A 27,908-nucleotide genomic window follows, 5' to 3' on the forward strand; every position below is an offset into this window, starting at 1 on the left:
GATTTTATCGGACGTGCGAATCGCATGCCGTGTCAACGGTCTTCCGATTCGCATTGCGATTTTTTGAGTGTGTTTGACATTTGAAGATAAACAAAACGACAACAACACAAAGCAGCCTCTGAATAAAGGCTAACACGCTAAAGTTAACTTTAAATAAATCTGCTCTTAGTTATTCAGCCATACCGGCGAACTCGTTCGACGAGAAACATTCGTCGCTCATGAGTGGACAGGGTTGTACCACTAGGTTGGCCAGTATGTAAGCTATACGGTTTTCTAAATTTTGATCTAGAGGGCTATGAAATGAGTGAAAATGAGCGTCGCGGCGAACGTTCCCAGGAACGAATGAGTTCGCCGGTACGGCTGATTGATAGTTACTGCTAGTGGAAAAAAGGGTAAGATTATCTATTTTCATTATTTATAGCCTGAGAAAAATCATAAATATAATGCTGTACCTTCGCTTACACTCACACTGATAGCACGTACTACATTTCGCTCCGCTCTATTTGCGTTTTGTGCACTTATTTTCGCAAATTCCGATCTGGTTCTATCATTGCACTGTGTTTTGATTATCAGTTGTGCAAGCCTCAATAAACTGTTCATATACTCAAGTGCTCAAAGCCTGTATAAGTGATATAAAGTGTATACTCTTTGGCGCGGTGAGCCTGTTGAATCGTCATGGCTGATCACTGTTTGACCTGCGCCCGTGCTTCGTCATCCGAGGAACTTACTTACACTTGCGACGGCTTCTGCAAGCGATGGGCTCATCGTTCGTGTCTTGGTGTGAGTAGTGCCGCAGTCAAGGATCTCATCAAAGAAGATTCTCAAATTCTGTGGCTTTGCCACAATTGTTCGGAGAATCGCCGCAACGGACACTCAGTGATGATTGCTGAGCTAACGGCGGCACTCACCGATCTCAAATCTCAGCTGTCAGCTGAGTTCCAAACACGTATGGATGCTGCCGCGGAATCGCTAAAACGCACGATGCTATCCTCACTCGATCAACACACAGATACTCGTCCTGCTTCACACACTTCTACATTCACCATTCAACGCAAGACATCGACATCCAAAGCACCAGTTCTTTCGTCAACACCAGCCACCGAACTTAGCAACCCGGCAAAACGTCGTTTAATGGACCGTTCTCCGCCGTCCGTTGTCGCCACCTCTCCGCTTCTAAATGGCACCGCACCCATCGCCACTTCAGCTCATGCCACATTGCTCCTACCACCAGAAACGCCTAAATTCTGGTTGTACCTGTCGCGCTGCCGCCCGACAGCCACAATCTTAGAAGTGGAGACTTTCGTCAAGGAGCAAATCGGCATCGAGGATGTCACCGTTTTTAAGCTGGTGCCACTTAACCGCGATGTCCGCACTCTGACTTTCTCTTCGTTTAAAGTCGGTTTGTCGCCGGATTATAAGGAGAAAGCATTATTATGCTCATCGTGGCCGATCGGAACTGTCTTCAAAGAGTTCACGGATCGTAGGAATGCTCCTATTTCTACATTGTCGACAAATCCCCTGACCACTACCACTACAGCACCAACAAATACACACGTACCTGTCACCACAAACACTGATGTATCTATTAATATGGAAACAAACAACAACATTACTGCCTCCACCAACAACACTGCAGTCTCGACGTCACCTCCTGGATCATCACAGCAGCAATAGCAACACTACTTACACACTCGCACTCTAAATCTCCGTTAAAATTTTACTATCAAAACACTCGCGGTCTCAAAACCAAACTTTCGGATCTTCGCATCTCTCTCGAAGTTGCGAGCTATGATGTCATAATATTAACTGAGACATGGCTGGACGATTCGATTCCTTCATCCCTCTTCTGTGACCGAAAGTATACCGTCTATCGTTGTGATCGTTCAAGCGCTAACAGTACCTGCTCTCGCGGCGGTGGTGTACTCATTGCCTGTTCCGCTAAGCTCTTGTCGCTGCACATTGAAGTATCCCAATGCTCGTTAGAACTTTTATGGATTCAAATTAAACTGAACGGTCATTCACTCTTTGTTGGTGGTGTGTATTTACCTCCAAACCTCAGCTCGAATACTGACACGTTAGACTCATTCTTCAATACAATTACATTAATACAATCTCGCATGAAAGATAGGGATTTGTTTGTCTTATGCGGTGATTTCAATCAACCTGGACTATCGTGGTCTCAAAATGAGGATTATTTCGCACCGCTTGCCGTTAACCCTGCCTCATCCTACTTTATAGACGGATTAGCTGAATTCAATCTGCGTCAACTTTCAGGGGTCGTAAATATTTTTCGGAGGCAACTAGATTTAGTTTTTGTTAATGAGTTAGTGACATATTCATGTTCACCAGTTTCTTGTAGTATTGACCCTATCGTTAAATTAGATCATTATCACCCACCTCTGGAATTCGTAGTAAATGTTCCTTTACCGCATAATGGTAATAATGTTAGAGATAACAAATCTGAGTTGAATTTTCGGAAAATGAACTTAGAAAAATTTAGGGAAATCATAACCAACTCTGATTGGAATTTTTTAGAAATTAGAACCGATTCTCCCTCCACTGTGGACGTAGCGGTGGAGCAATTTAGTAATATTGTTAAGGCAGCTCTCCCTTTATGTTGTCCTCGTTCTAAACCCTCCTCTCGCCTTCCTTGGTATGATGCTACATTGCGGTCATTAAAGGCGGATAGAACACGCGCCCTCAAAAAACTCGGTTCAACTCCTTCTGAGTATAATCGTAGAGTTTTCAAATATGCCGCTTCTGCTTTTCGAATTTATAATCGGGCCAGTTATAGGTTGTATCTTGGAAGGCTTCAATGCATGTTATACCGTAATCCTAAACTTTTTTGGTCTTATGCCAAGAAGCGTCGTAATCCCTCTTCCCTTCCTACTTCCATGTCGCTCGGTTCGGTCACTACGGACAATGCTGCTGACACCTGTTCCCTATTCGCTGAGCATTTCGCCAATGGTCTGTCTAGACCGGAGACTCAACCTTTGACGGAGTCTGAGGGCATATTGCCTGGTTTAAACTCCGTCGCATGGGCTGAGGGTATTGTCAATGTTAATACAGTCTCTGAAGCTCTTAAAAAACTTAAGCCATCCTTCTCCCCTGGACCGGATGGAATACCAGCCTCGGTTTTAAAAAAGTCACCTTTTCTATTCGTTCCTCTATTGGTAAAATTGTTTAACCTATCTTTGTCCTCGTCTTCATTCCCTTTATTGTGGAAGCGGGCATGGCTAGTTCCCATTCACAAAAAAGGTAACCCGTCTGTCATTTCCAATTACCGTGGCATCTCAATACAATGCGCAATAACCAAGGTATTTGAGCATATTATCCATACCTATGTGTTTAAACTCACCTCTTCTACTATTATCCCTCAGCAACATGGCTTTTTTCCTAACCGTTCTACAACAACTAACCTTATGTCCTTCACCTCTTTCGTATCATCCCAGTTAGAGTCAGTTAAACAAGTTGATACTATTTATACTGACTTCAAATCTGCATTTGATCGTATTCCTCATTCCTTACTTCTAAATAAAATTTCACAACTTGACGTCAATAATCTTTTTGTATCTTGGTTACGTTCTTTTCTATGTGATCGTTCCTATAGTGTTAAATTTAATGATATGTTTTCGACTCCCTTTTCATGTAGTGCAGGCGTACCGCAAGGTAGTGTTCTAAGTCCTTTGCTGTTCATAATTTTTATTAATGATGTCCGTACCACCCTCCCTCCTGAGTGTTTCCTCTGCTACGCAGACGACCTCAAAATCTTTCTCCCAGTTTCGTCTCCTAGAGATTGCATTTCCCTACAAAATATTCTTGATCGTTTTTCGTCTTGGTGTTCTAGTAATTCCCTCACATTATGTCCTGATAAGTGTAACGTCATTTCGTTTAGTCGTTCGCAGTCTCCAATCACTTACTCGTACGTCCTAAATTCTGTACAAGTCAATCGTGTTTGTGTCGTAAAAGACCTCGGTGTCTTGCTTGACAGAGACCACATTGACTCAGTTGTCAATCAGGCGCGGAAAACATTGGGTCTCCTAAAGAAAATTGCGTGCGATTTCTCCGACCCAATGTGCCTGAAGACTCTGTTCTGCTCTCTGGTCAGATCGATTTTGGAGTACTGCTCAATAGTCTGGTCCCCTACAGCTCGAACCCATGTGGAACGTATCGAGCGGGTGCAGCGATCGTTCACCAGCTTTGCTATATGTAAAATCCTGGGTAGATTGTCCTCCCCCATACCTCCTTACGAGGACAGGTGTCGGCAGCTTGGCCTGGAACTATTGGAAAACCGCCGTTCCCATGCCCAGTCCACCTTTATTGCCGCATTACTCCTTGGTAATATTGATTCTCCTTCCCTTCTTTCTTCTATCCCTTTCTACGCCCCTAACCGTGTTCTTCGAAACCGCCCTCCCCTAGTGATCCCTTCCCGCCGAACTGCAGTGGGCCGTAATGACCCCCTTCTTCGTGCAATTCGTCGATTTAACTGTGTATACTCTATGTTTGATTTCAACCTTCTGTGGTGGTGGGAATTATCGTTGTAGGTTCGGTACGGGTTCGCGTCGTAGGCTTGGAGGCAGCGCTGTGTCAGCACTTCGCGATTGGCGCGGTAAACTAATCGAACTTGACCTTGCGTAACAATTGAAATCAGTCTGCGTCAGGTGAAAAGCGAACTTCCAGCTATGCTAAACCGTGGGAACGACGTTATGCCACTTTAGCATACGTTAACCTTTCGGATTGGGGTTTTGCTGACCGGCCAGCTGATACACGGTGCGTTTGTTGGAGACAGTAAAGCCTTACCTTGGGTAGGGGGACAATGCTGCTCATAAGTGAGTTGAAGGGACAAGATGTACGATCCTATGTCCGATCAGAACTGACCTTCTGTCCGTTCTGATAGCTTTATTTATACTCCCATTTTAAGAAAGCTAGCGCACATTTGTTCACCAGATGTTTACGTTCGTAATTTTCTCTTTCGCAACTTGATGCGCTTTGACAAACGCATGTTTGTCAAGAGGGTCGCCTTCCTGGTGGGCTTTTACAATTTACAATGTTTTGCTTAAGGTCTAATGCGTTTCTTATGCTAATTGTTCTTCCTTATTTATGACCTACTTTGGAGGTCTTCCTTGTTTATGTCCAGCTTGGGTGGTGCGACCACCATGGTAAAACACGGAACCGCGTGTGCAGTAAAACACGGAACGCATGTGCAGTGTTTTACCCGGCTGTTAGCATTCATGCTTTAAACGGGTATGCGATAGCATGGATGCTACACCTCCACCCTCCGGAAGAATAACGTAATGTAAATGAAGTTATTCTCACATTTTAATTACTCTATTCTTATGCACTATTTGTGTTTGTTCCTTTTGATCCTTAATGGTTACATTAGTTCCATCTATTTTGATTACTGTATATGGCCCTTTATAGATTGGGTCCAGTTTTCTCCTATTCTCATTCGTTATTGCTATTTCGTCATTAATTTGTAAATCTATTGGATTTACTTTTACTTGCTGGCTTATTCTTTTATCTTTTTCTCTTTCCATAAAACTTCTCGTTCTATCGTGTGCCAATTTTAGTCGATATTTTAGTTCCTGCGAGTAATCTTCGTAATTGTAGATTGGATTACTGTTGTTTGATATTTCGTGTTGTATTTTCTCTCTTCTTCCAAAAACTAACTCAAATGGAGTGTATCCATGCTCTAAATTTGGCGTAGTGTTATACGAAAATGTGTAATAGCTAATCCATTCATCCCAGTTGTCTTTATGCTCATTAGTGTATATCCTAAGGTATTCGTTAAGGCATTTGTGGTTACGCTCTAGCGCTCCTATAGTTTGAGGATGGTAAGCCGTGGCAAATTTGTGCTCTATTTTAAGTATATCTGTTATGTTGTTAAATAAATCGTTTTTATACTCTGTACCCATATCTGTTCTAATTTGTGATACGTTTGTTCCGTATATCAGCATAAATTGTTCTACTATAGCTCTAGCAATCGTGCTGGCTTCTTTGTTTGGTATTGCAATGATGGTTATGTGTTTTGTGAAATTACATTGTATTGTTACCGCGTATCTATTCCCTTTGTATGTCTTTGGAAATGGTCCTACTGTATCTATAGATATAGTTTGAAACGGTTGGTATGGTGTATCTGTTTTTACAAATTTTTCAATCGTTTTTTGTTGATTTTTGTTTAGTTTACAAAGTTTACAATTGTTAACGTATTCCTTTATGATTTTTTTCATGTTATTCCATTTAAATTCTCTTCTAATCTTTTTAAACATCCTGGTTTGTCCTAGATGACCTCCCGTAGGTGTTTCATGATTATTTTTGAGTATATTCATTATTTCCTCCTGATTTGTTATCTCTTTTTGACTCTCATAGATTTTTATTTCGAGATTTATTAGACTTTCGTTGGCAATTTTCTTGGCATCTTCTACGCTGATTTTTTCAAATAGCTTGTCTTTATTGGATATAGCGAAAATTTTTAATTTGGCCGCCTTGGCTTTTCGCTCTAGTATCCGGAAAAATTGCACTAATGCAGAGTTTTCCTTTCTTTTATAGAAGTCCTTTACTAATAAAGGTTCTTCCTTTCCTATATCGCCCTTGAGGTAAAAGTCTCTTACTAATAGGAGAACTTTAGTTTTATTTTTGTTTAAAACCTTTCCTGCTAGCTCAATAGTGTTTTCGTTTTCCTTCACCTCAACTTGTAGTTTTGGCACGTCCTCGATTTCCTCGAATGAAAGAGAGTGATACATTTTCGGCTGTTTTTGCGCTAAAGTATCTGTAACTTTATCTGTAGCGTTCTGCTTCACCATTGATCTTGTCAGCACGTTGATGTTTTTAATGTCATCTGACGTGATGTTGATACGGGATAGAGCGTCTGCAACTACATTCTGTTCTCCTTTCACATGTTCGATTATAAAGTCGAATTCTTCAAGATCTAGACGGATTCTTGTCAATTTGGAAGAAGGGTTCTTCATTCCAAACAAATATACCAGAGGTCTATGGTCCGTTTTTACTCTAAACCTTGTGCCGAAAAGATACGGTCTGAAGTGTTCTATTGCCCAATGAATTGCTAGTAATTCTTTCTCTATGATTGCCTTATTGCTTTCTCCCTTTGTGAAGGTCCGACTTGCGAAAGCGATTGGAAGTTCAGTACCATCGTGTGTTTGCGATAATACTGCTCCGCAAGCTGTTGTTGATGCATCGGTTGTTAATATGAACTACTTTTCAAAATCAGGATATTGCAATATTTTAGGATTTATCAGTGCGTCCTTTAGGTATTCAAATGCCGTTTGGCATTCCGGGGTCCATTCAAATGTTACTTTTTTTCGCAGCAGATTATTAAGTGGTTGTGCCTTTTCTGAGAAATTTGGCACAAACCTTCTATAATAATTGCAGAAAGCAACAAACTTCTTACCTCGTCTGCGTTTTTGTGTACCAGGTATTTTTTCACTGTCGTACTTAGGGTCATCTTCGGGTGCTGTTCGATCGTCACCTCCTCAATGTCGTAATATTCCTGCATCTTTTCGTGCTGCTGCTGTTGCTGCTGCTGCTCGGGATGATTCTGATGATGGGCATGGTTTCTTCTTCTTCTTTTTATATTTTTGTGAGGCTTTGGCTCCAACGGAGTTCTTTCGCCTCATGATGGACATGATGATGGTGCGGCTGTGCATGATGATGATGATGAGGATGGTTAGGATGATGTGGCTCTATCACGGCTGGTTCATCATGGTCGTGGTGGTGCAATTTTCTGTTGTGATGTGTGTAGCTTTTTCTTGTTCACTTAATGTTTTACACTTAACTCCACGGCACAAACACTGTATTGCTATTGTCTGTATTAATTACTCATTTCTCGCGCTGCACTTGCGGTCTCGATTTCACTTTTGTTTTTGTTTTTAAAACTTGCGACACTGCACTTGTTGCTTATTGTCGATGTTTATAAACACTGCTATTGCTATGGTTTGCACCTGATAGTCACTTGTTTCTCACGCTTTTGCTCGTAGTATCGATTTCACTTATGATTTTTGTTTACGCGCACTTATTTGGGACGATATGTCGATTGCTTACGCGCACTTGTTTAAACTGTCACGGTCGCCATGTGGTGGTGGGAATTATCGTTGTAGGTTCGGTACGGGTTCGCGTCGTAGGCTTGGAGGCAGCGCTGTGTCAGCACTTCGCGATTGGCGCGGTAAACTAATCGAACTTGACCTTGCGTAACAATTGAAATCAGTCTGCGTCAGGTGAAAAGCGAACTTCCAGCTATGCTAAACCGTGGGAACGACGTTATGCCACTTTAGCATACGTTAACCTTTCGGATTGGGGTTTTGCTGACCGGCCAGCTGATACACGGTGCGTTTGTTGGAGACAGTAAAGCCTTACCTTGGGTAGGGGGACAATGCTGCTCATAAGTGAGTTGAAGGGACAAGATGTACGATCCTATGTCCGATCAGAACTGACCTTCTGTCCGTTCTGATAGCTTTATTTATACTCCCATTTTAAGAAAGCTAGCGCACATTTGTTCACCAGATGTTTACGTTCGTAACTTTCTCTTTCGCAACTTGATGCGCTTTGACAAACGCATGTTTGTCAAGAGGGTCGCCTTCCTGGTGGGCTTTTACAATTTACAATGTTTTGCTTAAGGTCTAATGCGTTTCTTATGCTAATTGTTCTTCCTTATTTATGACCTACTTTGGAGGTCTTCCTTGTTTATGTCCAGCTTGGGTGGTGCGACCACCATGGTAAAACACGGAACCGCGTGTGCAGTAAAACACGGAACGCATGTGCAGTGTTTTACCCGGCTGTTAGCATTCATGCTTTAAACGGGTATGCGATAGCATGGATGCTACACCTCCACCCTCCGGAAGAATAACGTAATGTAAATGAAGTTATTCTCACATTTTAATTACTCTATTCTTATGCACTATTTGTGTTTGTTCCTTTTGATCCTTAATGGTTACATTAGTTCCATCTATTTTGATTACTGTATATGACCCTTTATAGATTGGGTCCAGTTTTCTCCTATTCTCATTCGTTATTGCTATTTCGTCATTAATTTGTAAATCTATTGGATTTACTTTTACTTGCTGGCTTATTCTTTTATCTTTTTCTCTTTCCATAAAACTTCTCGTTCTATCGTGTGCCAATTTTAGTCGATATTTTAGTTCCTGCGAGTAATCTTCGTAATTGTAGATTGGATTACTGTTGTTTGATATTTCGTGTTGTATTTTCTCTCTTCTTCCAAAAACTAACTCAAATGGAGTGTATCCATGCTCTAAATTTGGCGTAGTGTTATACGAAAATGTGTAATAGCTAATCCATTCATCCCAGTTGTCTTTATGCTCATTAGTGTATATCCTAAGGTATTCGTTAAGGCATTTGTGGTTACGCTCTAGCGCTCCTATAGTTTGAGGATGGTAAGCCGTGGCAAATTTGTGCTCTATTTTAAGTATATCTGTTATGTTGTTAAATAAATCGTTTTTATACTCTGTACCCATATCTGTTCTAATTTGTGATACGTTTGTTCCGTATATCAGCATAAATTGTTCTACTATAGCTCTAGCAATCGTGCTGGCTTCTTTGTTTGGTATTGCAATGATGGTTATGTGTTTTGTGAAATTACATTGTATTGTTACCGCGTATCTATTCCCTTTGTATGTCTTTGGAAATGGTCCTACTGTATCTATAGATATAGTTTGAAACGGTTGGTATGGTGTATCTGTTTTTACAAATTTTTCAATCGTTTTTTGTTGGTGTTTGTTTAGTTTACAAAGTTTACAATTGTTAACGTATTCCTTTATGATTTTTTTCATGTTATTCCATTTAAATTCTCTTCTAATCTTTTTAAACATCCTGGTTTGTCCTAGATGACCTCCCGTAGGTGTTTCATGATTATTTTTGAGTATATTCATTATTTCCTCCTGATTTGTTATCTCTTTTTGACTCTCATAGATTTTTATTTCGAGATTTATTAGACTTTCGTTGGCAATTTTCTTGGCATCTTCTACGCTGATTTTTTCAAATAGCTTGTCTTTATTGGATATAGCGAAAATTTTTAATTTGGCCGCCTTGGCTTTTCGCTCTAGTATCCGGAAAAATTGCACTAATGCAGAGTTTTCCTTTCTTTTATAGAAGTCCTTTACTAATAAAGGTTCTTCCTTTCCTATATCGCCCTTGAGGTAAAAGTCTCTTACTAATAGGAGAACTTTAGTTTTATTTTTGTTTAAAACCTTTCCTGCTAGCTCAATAGTGTTTTCGTTTTCCTTCACCTCAACTTGTAGTTTTGGCACGTCCTCGATTTCCTCGAATGAAAGAGAGTGATACATTTTCGGCTGTTTTTGCGCTAAAGTATCTGTAACTTTATCTGTAGCGTTCTGCTTCACCATTGATCTTGTCAGCACGTTGATGTTTTTAATGTCATCTGAGGCGGCGCTCTAGCAGCAATCGAACACGACATAAGACACGAACAAACCCATATAATCATATGGAGGTGCACTGTCAGACACAAACAAACAAACAAGACAAACCTCGAATCGAACATGTCAGTTGATTCTGTCTGTGATGTTCGATACCCACCTGTGCTGTGAGTACCTTGGCTGTCAAACGCTTCACAGCTACAGTAGATAGAATTCAATGCGGAACATTTTCAAGTTTTTTTTACGTAGTTTGTCTCTTTTTCTTCTTAAAAATGTGTACAAAATATTTAAAATAGCTATCAATAATATTTGCAATGCTTCACAATCAATTATAACATCAAATATACAGGTTTGAAACGTATAAAACTATTACGTGTACACAATGCAGGTGTATGCACTGTATGTGTTTTGGCATGGACGTTTGTTTACATTTTTCAATAATAAATTTGAATAATTTTTATGTTATTTTTGATATGAATAACTAGTATATTATTTGTTGAATCTTCTCTCTGCAGATGGATGTTCATTTAAACTATGAAAATGCTTCATTTTCGAGATGATAAGATAGGCGTATTGCAGTGCATCATGACAGGTCTATAAGACATCGAACAGCTGACAGAGCACCTATCGAACAGAGTCGTGTTTGTTTGTCTCGTTCGATTGGTCCCAGAGCGCCGCCTGACGTGATGTTGATACGGGATAGAGCGTCTGCAACTACATTCTGTTCTCCTTTCACATGTTCGATTATAAAGTCGAATTCTTCAAGATCTAGACGGATTCTTGTCAATTTGGAAGAAGGGTTCTTCATTCCAAACAAATATACCAGAGGTCTATGGTCCGTTTTTACTCTAAACCTTGTGCCGAAAAGATACGGTCTGAAGTGTTCTATTGCCCAATGAATTGCTAGTAATTCTTTCTCTATGATTGCCTTATTGCTTTCTCCCTTTGTGAAGGTCCGACTTGCGAAAGCGATTGGAAGTTCAGTACCATCGTGTGTTTGCGATAATACTGCTCCGCAAGCTGTTGTTGATGCATCGGTTGTTAATATGAACTACTTTTCAAAATCAGGATATTGCAATATTTTAGGATTTATCAGTGCGTCCTTTAGGTATTCAAATGCCGTTTGGCATTCCGGGGTCCATTCAAATGTTACTTTTTTTCGCAGCAGATTATTAAGTGGTTGTGCCTTTTCTGAGAAATTTGGCACAAACCTTCTATAATAATTGCAGAAAGCAACAAACTTCTTACCTCGTCTGCGTTTTTGTGTACCAGGTATTTTTTCACTGTCGTACTTAGGGTCATCTTCGGGTGCTGTTCGATCGTCACCTCCTCAATGTCGTAATATTCCTGCATCTTTTCGTGCTGCTGCTGTTGCTGCTGCTGCTCGGGATGATTCTGATGATGGGCATGATTTCTTCTTCTTCTTTTTATATTTTTGTGAGGCTTTGGCTCCAACGGAGTTCTTTCGCCTCATGATGGACATGATGATGGTGCGGCTGTGCATGATGATGATGATGAGGATGGTTAGGATGATGTGGCTCTATCACGGCTGGTTCATCATGGTCGTGGTGGTGCAATTTTCTGTTGTGATGTGTGTAGCTTTTTCTTGTTCACTTAATGTTTTACACTTAACTCCACGGCACAAACACTGTATTGCTATTGTCTGTATTAATTACTCATTTCTCGCGCTGCACTTGCGGTCTCGATTTCACTTTTGTTTTTGTTTTTAAAACTTGCGACACTGCACTTGTTGCTTATTGTAGATGTTTATAAACACTGCTATTGCTATGGTTTGCACCTGATAGTCACTTGTTTCTCACGCTTTTGCTCGTAGTATCGATTTCACTTATGATTTTTGTTTACGCGCACTTATTTGGGACGATATGTCGATTGCTTACGCGCACTTGTTTAAACTGTCACGGTCGCCATGTGGTGGTGGGAATTATCGTTGTAGGTTCGGTACGGGTTCGCGTCGTAGGCTTGGAGGCAGCGCTGTGTCAGCACTTCGCGATTGGCGCGGTAAACTAATCGAACTTGACCTTGCGTAACAATTGAAATCAGTCTGCGTCAGGTGAAAAGCGAACTTCCAGCTATGCTAAACCGTGGGAACGACGTTATGCCACTTTAGCATACGTTAACCTTTCGGATTGGGGTTTTGCTGACCGGCCAGCTGATACACGGTGCGTTTGTTGGAGACAGTAAAGCCTTACCTTGGGTAGGGGGACAATGCTGCTCATAAGTGAGTTGAAGGGACAAGATGTACGATCCTATGTCCGATCAGAACTGACCTTCTGTCCGTTCTGATAGCTTTATTTATACTCCCATTTTAAGAAAGCTAGCGCACATTTGTTCACCAGATGTTTACGTTCGTAACTTTCTCTTTCGCAACTTGATGCGCTTTGACAAACGCATGTTTGTCAAGAGGGTCGCCTTCCTGGTGGGCTTTTACAATTTACAATGTTTTGCTTAAGGTCTAATGCGTTTCTTATGCTAATTGTTCTTCCTTATTTATGACCTACTTTGGAGGTCTTCCTTGTTTATGTCCAGCTTGAGTGGTGCGACCACCATGGTAAAACACGGAACCGCGTGTGCAGTAAAACACGGAACGCATGTGCAGTGTTTTACCCGGCTGTTAGCATTCATGCTTTAAACGGGTATGCGATAGCATGGATGCTACACTTCCCTTATCCTCTTTCCGATCCCGCATCAGAACCCTCCATAATCCCGTGCTGCCTTAATTTTTAATTTTTAAATTTTAGATTCTAATTTTCTAAAAAAAAAAAAAATTCTCAAATTTTTGATAATTTGTGTTAATTTTTGTTAGGTTAGGAACATAGGTAATAAGTATTATTTAAGCATTTGTGTAACCAAAAGGTAGACAAATAAATATGAATATGAATATAATTCATACAACTGGTGCTATCCAGCAAGCTCTAGTATCGCGTCGTTTAGACACTTAACCTCTTTCGCTAAAGGTAAAATCTTCTGAAATCTGATTAAATTAACTTTTAAGCTCTTTTTGAGTTCTACTTGTCGATCATTTCGTCAGATGCCATGCCAACAACACTGCCAGTATCTCCAGCGTTTGCTTCTCCATTAGTTGCAGCTCCTACACAACCATCATCCGGTTTATCCGAATCATCATCCGGACCACATAGTATGATGGATTCTCATCCTTCGACTGATGTTATTAATCGCTCGTATCGGATCAAAATCAAAACGGAAGTTTTTGCAAAGCTTGTTCACGATTTCATTATGTCGTAAACAGTGGCGGATTTAACTGTACGCGGACTGAGTGGCCGTGGGAGGCCCCGTGTATGGTAATTCCAATTTATAGAACAGTGTGTACAGGAGTCTCATCGAGAGCTTTTGTGCTAGGTAGGGGCCCCATGGATGAAGGGACTCATAAAGTGTGAATGCAACAATATCGCTCGACACCTACCAGGGGCCTCCACTCCTTTTGCCGCTTGGGTCCCCAACACTTTAGGCCGCGGGGCCACGGGGCTTTCTCAAGCTGAGAAAACGTTCTCAAGCACTCATTTAAGTTTCTCAAGCACTCAAAACTTGTTCTCAGACGCGAGCTCGTGGCCGTCGTCAATTGTTCTCACTCTGAGAAACGGATATTGTCACTCAAGCTTTATTTGGATCTTTAAATAGAAAATATGTTTTTGATCACTTTTTTTCAATTATAAACATTGAATACATTTTACAAAGTGATTACCGAAAACAAAATAGCACAATTGCTCATATTTCAGTTAGCTAATCGCTGCATCTTCAACTTTCTCAAAGATTCTCAAAACCGATTTTGTTCCGATTCGACAAACGCTGAGAACGAGGATTTCTCAAAAGCACTCATGAGTGCTTGAGAAAATGAGCGTTGAGAATCCCCATGGCCCCTCGGCCTTAAATCCGCCACTGGTCTTAAATCTAACCAATTTTCGCAACATTATCAACGCATGCAGCTGCACTTTAACGATAAAGCTACACTAATTGTTTTAAAGATATATAGTGTTCCAAAACATCATTCAATCTATAATTGAATATCATATTCATCATCATATGCATCATCATCACTGTAACAAATTTTAGTCCAAACTTAACTCTTATATGTTTTGTTTTGTTTTTTTTTTTAGATGGATTCAGATTCTGAAACGGAACTATACAGTTCGAGCATAGCTTTGCGCTACTTACTATTAAAAAGAAGGCGCGATAAAACCAACGATCTGTGGGAAAAACGTGAAAAAATCGGGCAATACCACACATTGTTTCATGAACTTTTGAAACAAGAAGATAAATTCTTCGAGTTTATGAGAGTTTCAATTAAAACTTTTTATTTCATACTGAAAAGGATAGAGCATCTTATAACAAAGCAACCTACAAACAAACCATACATTTGTCCAGAGGAACGATTGATGATCACTCTCAGGTATGTTTAATAGAAGCTTCCTAACATTGCTACTCCAGCTCCGATTCCGGCTGCATCAAAACGATGGTTCGGGTCGGAGTCGTTCGGAGCCGTCAAGAACTATTCGGGAACCGGTTCCGGACAGCTTTGAACGACTCCGAACGGGTCCGGCAGCTGACTACCGGCTTTGGATCTATAGGTGCGGTCGGTTCTGAGTTAAGAGTTTTGATCTTCCGGAGCCTTCTGATTTTGGTGAAGTTATTCGGAAGCGATTCCGAGCTTTTATTAATTTACCTATACCTACCTATTACATAGTATGTACCTATTAAATATTATATTCCTCCACTCCCATTGATTAATTCATTTACACTTTCCTGATTCTCTTTTTTAACGGAGATTCTTCTTCTTCTTTGGCTCAACAACCGATGTCGGTCAAGGCCTGCCTGTACCCACTTGTGGGCTTTGGCTTTCAGTGACTAATTGATTCCCCCCCATAGCAGGATAGTCAGTCGTACGTATGGCGGTGCAGTCTATTTGGGGATTGAACCCATGACGGGCATGTTGTTAAGTTGTACGAGTTGACGACTGTACTACGAGACCGGCTACGGAGATTACTAATCCAAAATCATGTTGTTGTGAGCTACTTATTATTTAAAAAAATGGAGTAGCCAACTAGTAAAAACCTGTACTTTATCAGCTTATGTAAATTAAGCTAACTTGCGAATCCGATCCGCAGACTGTTTACCGATGCAAGCACATCCATATGAATTCTGCTCGAAAAATTTCCATCATATATGACATGGTTGTTTTCCGAACTCGTTAGCTAGTTTATCTCGGTAACATTCGAGCGATCGAAAACTCGCAAGCTAAGCCATTTACTTTGATAACAGCACCTGAAATCTAGATTTTTTTTTAAAATAAAGAAAACAAAATTGTCATATGAGCGTTTACTAAAGTATTGTTTCTCTTTCAGGTATTTATCGACTGGAATACCTTTTAAGTCTTTATCATTCACATATTGTATTGCTCACAATACAATTGGCCTCATTGTCTACGAAACATCTGCAACGTCTGCATTTAGGAATGTGGAAAAAGAGTTTCGCCATAAATGGAATTTTCCTAATTGTATCGGCGCCATAGATGGCAAGCATATCCGAATGAAAGCCCCCCCGACAATCAAAGAGAACGAAATTTTCAGGCGAGGGGTAGGTGGAAACACGCGGTGGGGGTCCGGCCCAAGCTCAGATCCGAAGTCCGTTGTTTTGGGCTGAGAATTAAAAATGGCGGATGGAGCGCTACCACGGAGAGAATGTGCTCTCTTGCTTGCCTTTAAAATACACGAGGCGCTCTCGCTGTAAAGAACGCTCGCTCGCGCTGTTTCATCATACCCCTTCCTCCCCGTTTCTTTCGGCTTGCGCTGCGCTGAACTGGTACCCCCTCCCACTTGATTCCAGCGAATTGCGCTGCGCTGGACTCAAGGTGGATTTAAAAATATCAGGTGGTGGACTCTAGTGCATTTTGACAATTCGTCACTTGACGTAAGGTCCCCAGGATTCAAACTTTGTTTACATTTAATAAATTTGTTCATATAATTTATCTACCCCATTTTTTTGATCAAACATTCTTTAAAAATATATTTTGGACTTCGCGAGTTCTTATTTAACATTAAAACATGGATTAAAGTGTGTTATTTTGTGTTATTCGGTGAATTTATTCTATAATTCATTGTGTTTTCGACATTTTTGATGATAAAAATTAAGAAAGCATTATTTTTTTTCAATTTTCACATTAATTTGTCGTTATCTACGAGCCGTATGGACAATTTACGTGAGATTAGAACTCTTACTCACTTGATGTTAAATTTCGTGCATAAACAAATCATCAAATCTTTTCTTAATATATCTCATTTTTTTTCGATAAAACCAATAGACACACAAAAATGCACATAATAACAAAGAAATCTGTGCTATTTGCTAAGCTTTGTGTGCGGAAAACAATGGTTAACGGTTCTGAAATGACGTAAAGTCCCTCAACTATGGCGCCCCCCCAAAGGCCCTAATCCACCACCTGATATTTTTAATCCACCTTGTTCCGTCGTACGACGAAATCGCACGTCCGACGTTATCTGTCAAATCCCATATAAATCTCGTCCGATAAAATCGCATCCGATGAGCGTTGCCACCGCCCTAAACACGTCTTTCCATCTTATGCGTCAATCTTCGACCCAAGCGGAAATTTTCGGACGATAACTCATACACTCTCATAATTTGACAAGCAATATATGACTGTATGTGTGGTTCTTCCTTTCGAACCACCCAAGCGGAAATTTTCGGACGATAACTCATACACTCTCATAATTTGACAAGCAATATATGACTGTATGTGTGGTTCTTCCTTTCGAACCAGTTCGCTCTCCAAGCCAAGCGTTAATGCAGGTTATGTGTATTTCTTTTTGTGTATTATGTTTAGTTTGTATTTAAATCAGTTGTATTCTTTCGTATCGTATCATTCATATAAAAACCAACAATGTGAAAACTATTTAACCTCAAAATGTCTAACGCTAGACGTGCGATGAAGATAGCAAATATGCCATTGCACGCGGTTGTGGTTATGTGCCGAAAAAAGTCTGAATCTCGTACACGATTTCGTTTGTCAAATCGTGCACGAAATGTCAATCGAAAACACAGCCGAAAAGTGCCATTTTCATTCGCTTGGGCAGTTCGCTCTCCAAGCCAAGCGTTAATGCAGGTTATGTGTATTTCTTTTTGTGTATTATGTTTAGTTTGTATTTAAATCAGTTGTATTCTTTCGTATCGTATCATTCATATAAAAACCAACAATGTGAAAACTATTTAACCTCAAAATGTCTAACGCTAGACGTGCGATGAAGATAGCAAATATGCCATTGCACGCGGTTGTGGTTATGTGCCGAAAAAAGTCTGAATCTCGTACACGATTTCGTTTGTCAAATCGTGCACGAAATGTCAATCGAAAACACAGCCGAAAAGTGCCATTTTCATTCGCTTGGGGAATGACGGTTATCTTTCAGTTTATTCACAAGATAATTACAAGTATCGCGCAATGACGTTTATAATCTAAACTTTAGCTAGGTTTATACGTGCATATTTACAATTGTGTTATTATTTATTTTGTATGTGTAATAAAGTAGTAAACCGCGGCACATAACAATTTTATTTAAATTTAGCTGCGCAACCCAATAGGAAAAAATGGTTTGCATATGATGCAATGAGTTTCATATAGGTGACCAACTAATGTGGAACTACAGTAGATACCTTGGTAAGTGTATAAAATCGATAAGCGAAAGGCCACGGGAGTGACAAAATGCTGACAAATTTTTCAAAATGTGAGCTTTTGTCACTTTTTTGAGCTTTTGTCAAAATTTTGTGACCTGGAGCAGCCAGGAAAAAAAGTTGACAAAAGTTGACAAAATTTGACGTTCGTGAAAAAGCGTAAACAAACAGCTATTTGGCGCAGTTGTGACCCATTGTTATGATAATAATGCTAAAATGCATGATTCTAATTGATTTATGTACCCAGTTAGTGCTTCTTAAACAAAATATCGATGATATTCAGATGTTGGAGCTTTTTGTCGCTCTTGTGTATGTTTTTGGTGCGGCCACGAGAAAAGCTCTTTTTTGCAGTTGACAAGCAATTTTGACAAAGTTGAAAAATTTTTCAACATTTTTTCAGCTCCGTGGCCACGCGCTAGATCTTGTTTGTATCTATTTTAAACGTCATGTGTACAACCGCCTACCCGCGTAAGTTTCGCATCTTTATTCCAAAATAACTTTGGACTAAACTAAAATCAGTAGTATAAGAATGGCTTTGCTGGGATTTCAGAAAACGAGCTATCATTTTGGTGAGCACCGGACATTACTTAATGATTCAGTAAACATTCTTTTCAATGAAAGGATTACTGAAACTTCAGTTAAAAAAATTTCAGTAAAATTTTACTGAAGTTCAGTAAAAAAAGTTTTCTGTGTAAGCCTTGCGCTGCTTAGTGTGTGCGACAGTGTGCGTGTACACTGTCGTCCTCCTGGACGTTGACCGGTGGCAGCGCAACTGCCACGGCAAGTCCAGGGGTCGGCACGGCTGCCCACAACAAAAATAATAATGGGGCCCTTCATGATTCTAGTTAGTTTTTTGTATGCAGTTTAACAGTTGGAGGCTGAAATCATGTAAACACTCCATACAAAACTACACAAAAAACTAGACTGCGATTTTGCTGTCTAGATTATTCTAGGCTCAAAGCTAGAATTAGTTTCGAATATCTGCTCGAAAAAACGGTGTTGTTTACATTTATCCCAAGGTGCATTAAAGAGATTACGTGGTGGAATTTAGAAACAAAGTATATGTACCCTACTAGCAATGAGAATGAAAAAGTGTGCGACTTTCAGGCGAGGGGCATGTAGAAGCATGGGGAGACGGTTGGAAATTCGCGGAATTGCTCGGAGGCGCGAGCGTGTTTTGGTTTCTACACAGTTTTTGCACTCACACAATTACACATGTGTGAATGTGTGCGTTCACTTTCAGCCTGCGCGCTCAGTTTGGTTTTCTCGCAGCGGCATGCGGGTATCGGTGTCTCGCTCGCACTAGTGCAGCGAGTGTTCCTCTGTGCGCTCCCCTTCTTGCCACCACACGAAATCGTCAGTTCAGCTCAAGCGTTCGCCGTGAAAGGCTGCGCGCGTGTTAGCCTAAGTCCCGGGCGATCGAAGTTTCGCTAAGTGTTGAAGTGTTGTGCACATTGAAATGAAGCTGCGCTTTTCTTTCACCATTTATCTTAAATGTGTGATATGCGCTGCTTTATTTCAATGTTTATTTTTGCTGTATCGAACATCAACAACGGGATCCATGCAGTTTGACGGCTCTTTGAAATACGACGATTTTTTTATATTAAGAATTTGTGTGACTTTGTGGCAAGATTGTGTGAAGCTATGTGTGAAAATGCCCCTTTATTTGCAATAAAAGTGTTAAAATATAAACCAAGTTTGATGTGTTCAAGTTTTTGTTTTGATTCGGGTGTACCAAGTCCGAATGAAGGAAAGCGCACAGCGCGCTACGAAAGAAACGAGCGGGAGGGGGTGTCAGTCCAGCGCAGCGCAATTCGCTGGAATCAAGTGGGAGGGGGTACCAGTTCAGCGCTGCGCAAGCCGAAAGAAACGGGAAGGAAGGGGTATGAGGAAAATACTATGAAACAGCGCGAGCGAGCGTTCTTTACAGCGAGAGCGCCTCGTGTATTTTCATTTCATTTCATTTCATTTCATTTCATTTATTAATACAATATCCGCCATCAAGGCTAAATAAGGCAGACTTAAAACTAAATAAACCCTAACAAATAAACAAAATAATTCATGAAAAAACTAAGCCTAACTAAACTAGTCTAGACCTAGCAAAACAATTAAAGAAAAAAAAACATAGGTAGAGCGTAGAGACTATCAAAACTTAATGAAACTTAGAAGAATAATTAAAGAGAATTAGAAGAAAAAATACGCATTCTCTCCGTGGTAGCAGAAGCATTCTCTCCGTGGTAGCGCTCCATCCGCCATTTTTAATTCTCAGCCCAAAACAACGGACTTCGGATCCGTGCTTGGGCCGGACCCCCACCGCGTGTTTCTACCTACCCCTCGCCTGAAAATTTCGTTCTCTTTGTCTGTCGGGTAGTCTAGGTGGTCTCATAGTATGATTTTTAAAACCAAATTTGAATATCACTTTTTGACAGGATGGGTCGCACACACTAAGCAGCGCAAGGCTTAGTGTGTGCCGAGCGCCATACAGGCAGAGTGTGTTTGCGAGCCGATCGAGCAGGAGCTCTCGGCAGGGGCACTCGGTGCGGCTGGTGCGCGGCCACCGCACTTGTATCATCGTTTAAGGGGCGCGCAAAAAGTATTCGTCCATCAGACTTTTGGCGTAATATGTGTATGAAAACAAAGGTTATGGAATAAAAAAATGTCCTGATCTTGTTTCTTATTGCATTTATGACTATTGGTGACTACTTGCACAACGCAAGAACTCATTTGAACCATTAAAAAGGCGTATTTTTGATCCACTCATCCTACAAGACTTGTTCCAATTGTTCTCTGGTATAAATATTGCATTTCCGGACTACGTGGCCAAGTTTCATTAAAAAAAAGGGAACTAATATCATATTCAGAGTCTACTAAATCTTTTCCATCAGTTTGGTTTCAGCTGGTTTGGCGTTTCGGGCAAATGACAATGCCCTGTATGTTCTCCAGCTCGACTGTTCTTGAAACATGTGATACATTTTAAGTAAAATTTCTCAGAACTGGGACTCAAAGTACTTAAAAACTTCAATAACATATTTCCCCATCTCGTCTTCTATCATTTTGAATCATTTTTCTAACTCACCTTTCCACATTGAGTCCTAGTATCATGACATCATGGTGCTACCGTTACACGAGATTTTGCTGCTGCATCTTAGTAGACTGTTTTTGCTATGGTAGACGTCGGCCGTATGACCTTGGCGATTTAAACATGTTTTAATATGTTAGTAGAGCCTAATTTGAAATGAATTCCTTAATTATTTGATGCACATTAACAGATTTGGCCACTTTCTGTGCATGGTATTATTCAAACAAAACATGTTTGTAACAACATGTTTGTCACTCATTCAAGCTATTACATGACCAGCTCGATGAAATGCAGCATGACCCATCAACCAAATGTGACCCATCTCTTTTCCTGATCTTATTGGCCATCACAAAATGCTCTGATTCCATGGTAAAATTTGATTTTTTGGACATTAAGCCGCCTCTTTCGTTACATTAACCGTCAAGAATGGCTGCTTACATGGTACTTTGTCACACAACTAGTGTCAGAAAAATGGCCAAACTCTTATCAAATGAAGGAACGAGGCCTCCCACACATTTTGTAACCTTCAAAAATGGGTAGGATAGGTTATGCATAAGTTAAAGATACGATTTTCGCCATCATGCTCCAATCATTTAACTCCCCCGCCTGTAGTGCCTCTCAGACCGCTTGAAGTGCAATTGAAGGAACATAAATGCATTAATTTAGAAGAAAGTCACTAGTAGATTGATAATAATAAATTGAATACACGTCTACGTAGTGTTTGTACAGCGTAAATAACTAAAAAGGTAGATGGACGAATACTTTTTGCGCGCCCCTTAAACGACTTTTTTTAGTTTTTTATGTATTTTGGTTGCTATTGCACTAATTAAATGCTTATTTTTTTAGTAAAACGTGTGTGTTGATGGTCCCTTCATCAAACCTCATCATTACTTTTATCGCCCCGTACATATTGCGGCCATAATTCGCCCTTTTCTGTAAAATATTCAACTAGACGAATACTTTTTGGACTGATTGTATTTAATTTTCTCTTAAGTTAGTGCATTGTTTGTCGTAAAATTGGTGATATTTGGTACATGAAAGGTCATATTATGTGTCGACATACGCATTGCAGTGTTCTGATCAATTTTAAAAGGAATATTCAGCCAAATTCAAAGTGTGTTATTGTTCCGAGTTTCGGCAGGAGCCCACAACATTGTGCTGTCAAAAATGAACATTTACTGTGTACCTATTTTCGGCAGCATTTAAAGTGAAACATAACCTGTTTATCGTGATTTTAAAATTCCGAACAAGTTAGAATAAATTAAATAAGCATAAAATCTTTAATATACACCACTTTTTCATTGTTTTACTGTTCTGATTCTCTTAATCACAAAACCTGCCGAACGATTGGCTGACAGCAAAGCTGCCGAAAAAATTAACAATTTATTTGATATTTTGAAAAATACGTAATGAAATGGCTTGAAACTTGGTATGTGAATATCAAATAAGTACACTTTCACTAAAAAATTGTATTTTGTGAAATTTTTTACCGCATTTGTGCAGAACTTCACGTTTTTAGCTACCCTGCCGAAAATAGGTACACTGCCGAAAACTGGTACAGTTACCCTACTCACTTAGATAACTGCTCGAAAACTGCTATACAATGCAAACAGCTGACAGGCTGAAATTTCAGCCTACGAACTTAAAACGGAAAGGGCTCCAATATCAGTTTGATGTGGATTAACATGTTGCACGTGGTGAATAACAATTTTTACATTCGAAAGTGACTTGGAACACCCTGTAAAGTTATCTGTTATTGATGCTTACACTTGCTTAACCCTATTCCAGGCAACCGGCTACCCGGGTAGCCAAATCGATTTGGATTGCTCATTTCTCTGATTCTAGGAATCCGATTGACTTGAAATTCTATATATTTGTGTAATCCACAGCCATCGTTCTCTGGAATTTTTCGTAGATTTTTTGGAGTATAATTAAACTGTTTATAAGAATTAAATTTTCCAATACCCCCGTTGACGCCGTCAACCGTCAATTCGGGTGCAAAAGCCTCCTTGCACGGATCACGCGATAGAGGGCGCTGCCGGTCGCTTCGAAATCAATCGGTTTATCGAAAATCGACCAGCGACGGCACGAACCGAAGCCCTTAGGGGGAATGACCGGCGCAACAGGATGACGAGCAGATTCCTTCGCGCACCCGAGTATACGCACGTGATTTTTTAGCGCCACTTTGTGAACTAGAAATAAATTATACACGTTTCTAATTTCGGCTAAAATAAGTTCATTGATCTTTGGGTAGAAAGAATTGGATGCTTCGCAACAACCCCTATTCCAGGCAACCGGGCTACCCGTGTAGCCAGCGTCTTTGGAAGCTTATAACTTTTGAATGCGTAATCGAATATTGATGCAATATTCTGATGAAAATTAAATAAACTAATGTATTTCTAAAACTGTGCATCGATTGATTCAACTCGCTACCTTTTTTTAGTTATAGCTTTTCAAAGTTGACAGGATTCGTTTTTTCTTTATGATGTGTTTTTGGTTGCCAGTGACAGGGTTAAATTACAAATTAGCGAGTATGGATAATGTATCCCCACCTTAAAGGCCTTATTAAACGGAGGAAAATTCTGTCATTCGATTTTGGAATCTATCCTTCAAACAAAGTTTGATAGATGGATGCCAGTCGAAAAATCTAAATTCGGCATGGTCTTTTCCGATTTGCTCCCAAGTAGATTTTTTTTCTGTCAACGTCGATAGAGCGAATTGAATTTCCGATGATGTTGAACAAAAACAACAAAAACGGGAAACTACGAAAGATTCTTTTGGATAAAGCCAAGAAAATCAATAAATTAAATATTAACCTTTAAGTTGGCAACCTGATACCCGGGTATTTTTTTCAACTTTAAACTTCAATAACTTTGCCATTGCTTTTATTGACCTGAAATTTTCGTATTGTGCTTATTTTCGAGTCAAAATCAAGCGATTCCATATTTCAATTTCATTGCTTTTATTGACCTGAAATTTTCGTATTGTGCTTATTTTCGAGTCAAAATCAAGCGATTCCATATTTCAATTTGACCGTTATTTTTATAATAAAATGAAAAAAACTTAATGCATAAATGAAATAGAAGACGATTCATTGCTTTTATTGACCTGAAATTTTCGTATTGTGCTTATTTTCGAGTCAAAATCAAGCGATTCCATATTTCAATTTGACCGTTATTTTTATAATAAAATGAAAAAAACTTAATGCATAAATGAAATAGAAGAGAATATATGGTCGGCATTACTTGCTTACAGCATTAAAATGTAGAAAGCATTGTTTACCTATGAAAATCGTTAATTTTTTGCATCTAAACCAAGGATTATGTATTTAGAAGGTTGATTTTTATCGATTTTGCTGGGCGACATTGTGGGGGATATCTGTCACTCTCTGCATACAAATTTCGTTACCCCGCACCACCCCTCCCCGATGTTTATACCAGAGCCCCCGGAAGAGAAATGTCAAGTCGAGAAATGTCATTTTGCTCTGAACAACTTCACCTTGTCATTTATAACACCTTGGGAACGACAGTATTTTCCAAGGTGTATGGATATTAGGAGGTGAAGTGCTTCAGAGCAAGGTGTATGGATATTAGGAGGTGAAGTGCTTCAGAGCAAATTGACATTTCACGACTTGACATAACAATACTGGATGCTCCGGTATTAAAATCGGGGAGGGCTGGAGGGGGGTATAGAAAATTGTATGCGATTTGACATAACAATACTCAATGATGGCGCCCGGAAAACGCGCTAACAATTCACCTCCTTAATAAACACACCTTGCTTCAGAGCAAATTGACATTTCACGACTTGACATAACAATACTGGATGCTCCGGTATTAAAATCGGGGAGGGCTGGAGGGGGGTATAGAAAATTGTATGCGATTTGACATAACAATACTCAATGATGGCGCCCGGAAAACGCGCTAACAATTCACCTCCTTAATAAACACACCTTGAGTATTTTCCTCCGCCTAATCAAGGTGGATTTAAAATTATCAGGTGGTGGACTCTAGTGCATTTTGACAATTCGTCAATTGACGTAAGGTCCTCAGGATTCAAACTTTGTTTACATTTATTAAATTTGTTCATATAATTTATCTACCGCATTTTTTCGATTAAATATTCTTTAAAAATATATGCTGGACTTTGCGAGTTCTTATTTTACATTAAAAAATGGATTAAAGTGTGTTATTTTGTGTTATTCCGTGAATTTATTCTATAATTCATTGTATCTTCAACATTTTTGATGATAAAAATTAAGAAATAATTATTTATTACGGTTTTTACATTGATTCCTTTTTATCTACGAGCCGCATGGACAATTTACGTGAGATTAGAACTCATACTCACATGATTTTATATTTCGTGCATAAACAAATCATCAAATCGTTTGTTAATATATCTCATTTTTTCGATAAAATCAATAGACACACAAAAATGCACATAATAATAAAGAAATCTGTTCTATTTGCTAAGCTTTGTGTTCGGAAACCAATGGTTAACGGTTCTAAAATGACGTAAAGTCCCTCAACTATGGCGATCCCCCAAAAGCCCTAATCCACCACCTGATATTTTTAATCCACCTTGCGCCTAATAAGGCCTTAAGGTTCCAACGAATGTCACCGTTCAAATAGACATAGTGCGAAAACGTCTCGTGCTACAAAAAGTAGCTAATTTTTTCTGGTTTTCGATGCAAAGTTCTTCACATGTACGACCGCCTACCCGGGTAGGCCATACATTTTGTATGGAAAAATGATGTTTTTCGTGGTTAAAAGCGTATATCTTTTGAATTATTTGTTAGATTTGAATAAAAAATGTCTTATAGGGTCACAATAATGTTTTATAACATATCGTAGTAAAATAAGAATTTTAAAAATCCTATCAATATTTTTTTCAATCAAAAATGTACTGTAACTCCAACACCCCAACCGGCCTTGCCGTATGTTTTGAGTGGATGATTAGGCTTTTTCTAAGTTTTACTTACATTTCTTTCAAAACTTATATACATTTTTCAATTGTTTTGCTTGTTGTATAAAAATATATGTTGACGATCTATAAAATTTGCTCATCATGTTTTATTCAAAACCGGCTCCGAACGGCTCCAGAAAACTTCGGAACCTCCTCCACTTCAACCCAACGGAGCCGGCTCCGCACCCACGGCTCCGAAACTGACTCCGCTCCAGCTACCCCGGAACCGGCTCCGCACCAACGACTCCGCACTCACGGCTCCGGAGCCGGTTTTTACAGATTGCACCAAACAAATCATTTGCAATAAAGTTTAAATAATAATGTCCGGACGACTCCGGACGACTCCGAACGACTCCGACTCCGGGCGGATCTAGTGGTTCCATTTTGCCGGAGTCGGAATCGAACTAAAAATAGTCGGAGTCGGATCGGAGTCGTGGGTGCGCTCCATACAGCACATCACTAGACCGAAACCACGTCGGGTATGTTCTTAAGGCGAGGAATCGTTTATCTTATTGGTGTACATACGCTTGCTGTATGTTGTGAATTTATATATTTATTTTATTATTCAAGTAGTGACAGTCCAGCTGGTTTACTTTACATATTCATAGAATGAATTCATTACGTAAATAATCCATAAAATCATTATGTTTAATATTATGATACAGATGAAAAGCTATTTGCTAGACACATTCTTGTATCATTTAGTCGGTCACTATGTCTTACTCTTATACTTCTTAAATTTGTCAGCTGATTGTCTGCATCCGGTCGAGCAAATACTAAATTATCACTAGTCCCACTTGATGCTTCTCTTCGGATGAAGTTATACAGGTAAACTACCGCTAGCATTACTTTACTGGCTATGCCAGGTTCCAACTCCATAGCCTTTCTTAATACCCTAAATCTTGCGCTCAGAATCCCAAATGCTCTTTTTACAACGTGACGAGCTCTGGAATGCTGTTCGTTAAATTTCCGCTGAGTATGACTGGGTCGTTCTGGGTCGCTTCCAAAAGGTCTTATACAATAATCTGTGAAAGCAAACACACTATCCCCGAGTAACATAAAATGCACTCTTACATGTTCTCCTTCTCGTATTGGTCGCAGTTCAGGTATATGTAGCATTCTTTTTTCTAAGAACTCATACTAGAAAAAATAGAATGCTTTAACACCCCACTATCCGAAATTCTTCCCTTTGCACCAACATCGGCAAAAAAAAATACCGTTGGCGTCAACAACGGCCAGAAGCACAATGCTGATTTTTTTCGATCCGTGTCTCCGGTGGGAATCCGTTTGCCAAGCAACGGTACGGGGGCAGCCACGAGTTTTTCGCTTAATACAATTAAGCTATTTGTCCCACTTTTCCACACTGTTAGCTTTTTGGTAGGATAGAATATAATTACCATAACGGTTTGTGATACACTTAAATCGATAGAGCAGTCAACCAGTTATACACCAAAGAAAATGCAATGGAACCGTCCATTGGATCGGTTTCGATCAGTACTGCCAATACACAGTACTGCCAGGAATAGTTTTTAAGGTGCTCAATTGTTTTGTTTAGCCTATAGTAACGTAAGCTTTTTTTTATCACACATTATTAACTTACCAGATCCCGTTTGTTTGCTACTTTTGTAAACACCCTTGAAGTGTCGAAACGAGTTTTGCAGAGATTGCCACTTCCCATTAATTCTCCAATTGAAGCTCATGCATCGGCCTGTTGTATTTTATTTTTATAGTGTACACTAGGC

This window comes from Anopheles gambiae, chromosome 2, assembly GCF_943734735.2.
Source record: "Anopheles gambiae chromosome 2, idAnoGambNW_F1_1, whole genome shotgun sequence".
Lineage (NCBI taxonomy): Eukaryota > Metazoa > Arthropoda > Insecta > Diptera > Culicidae > Anopheles > Anopheles gambiae.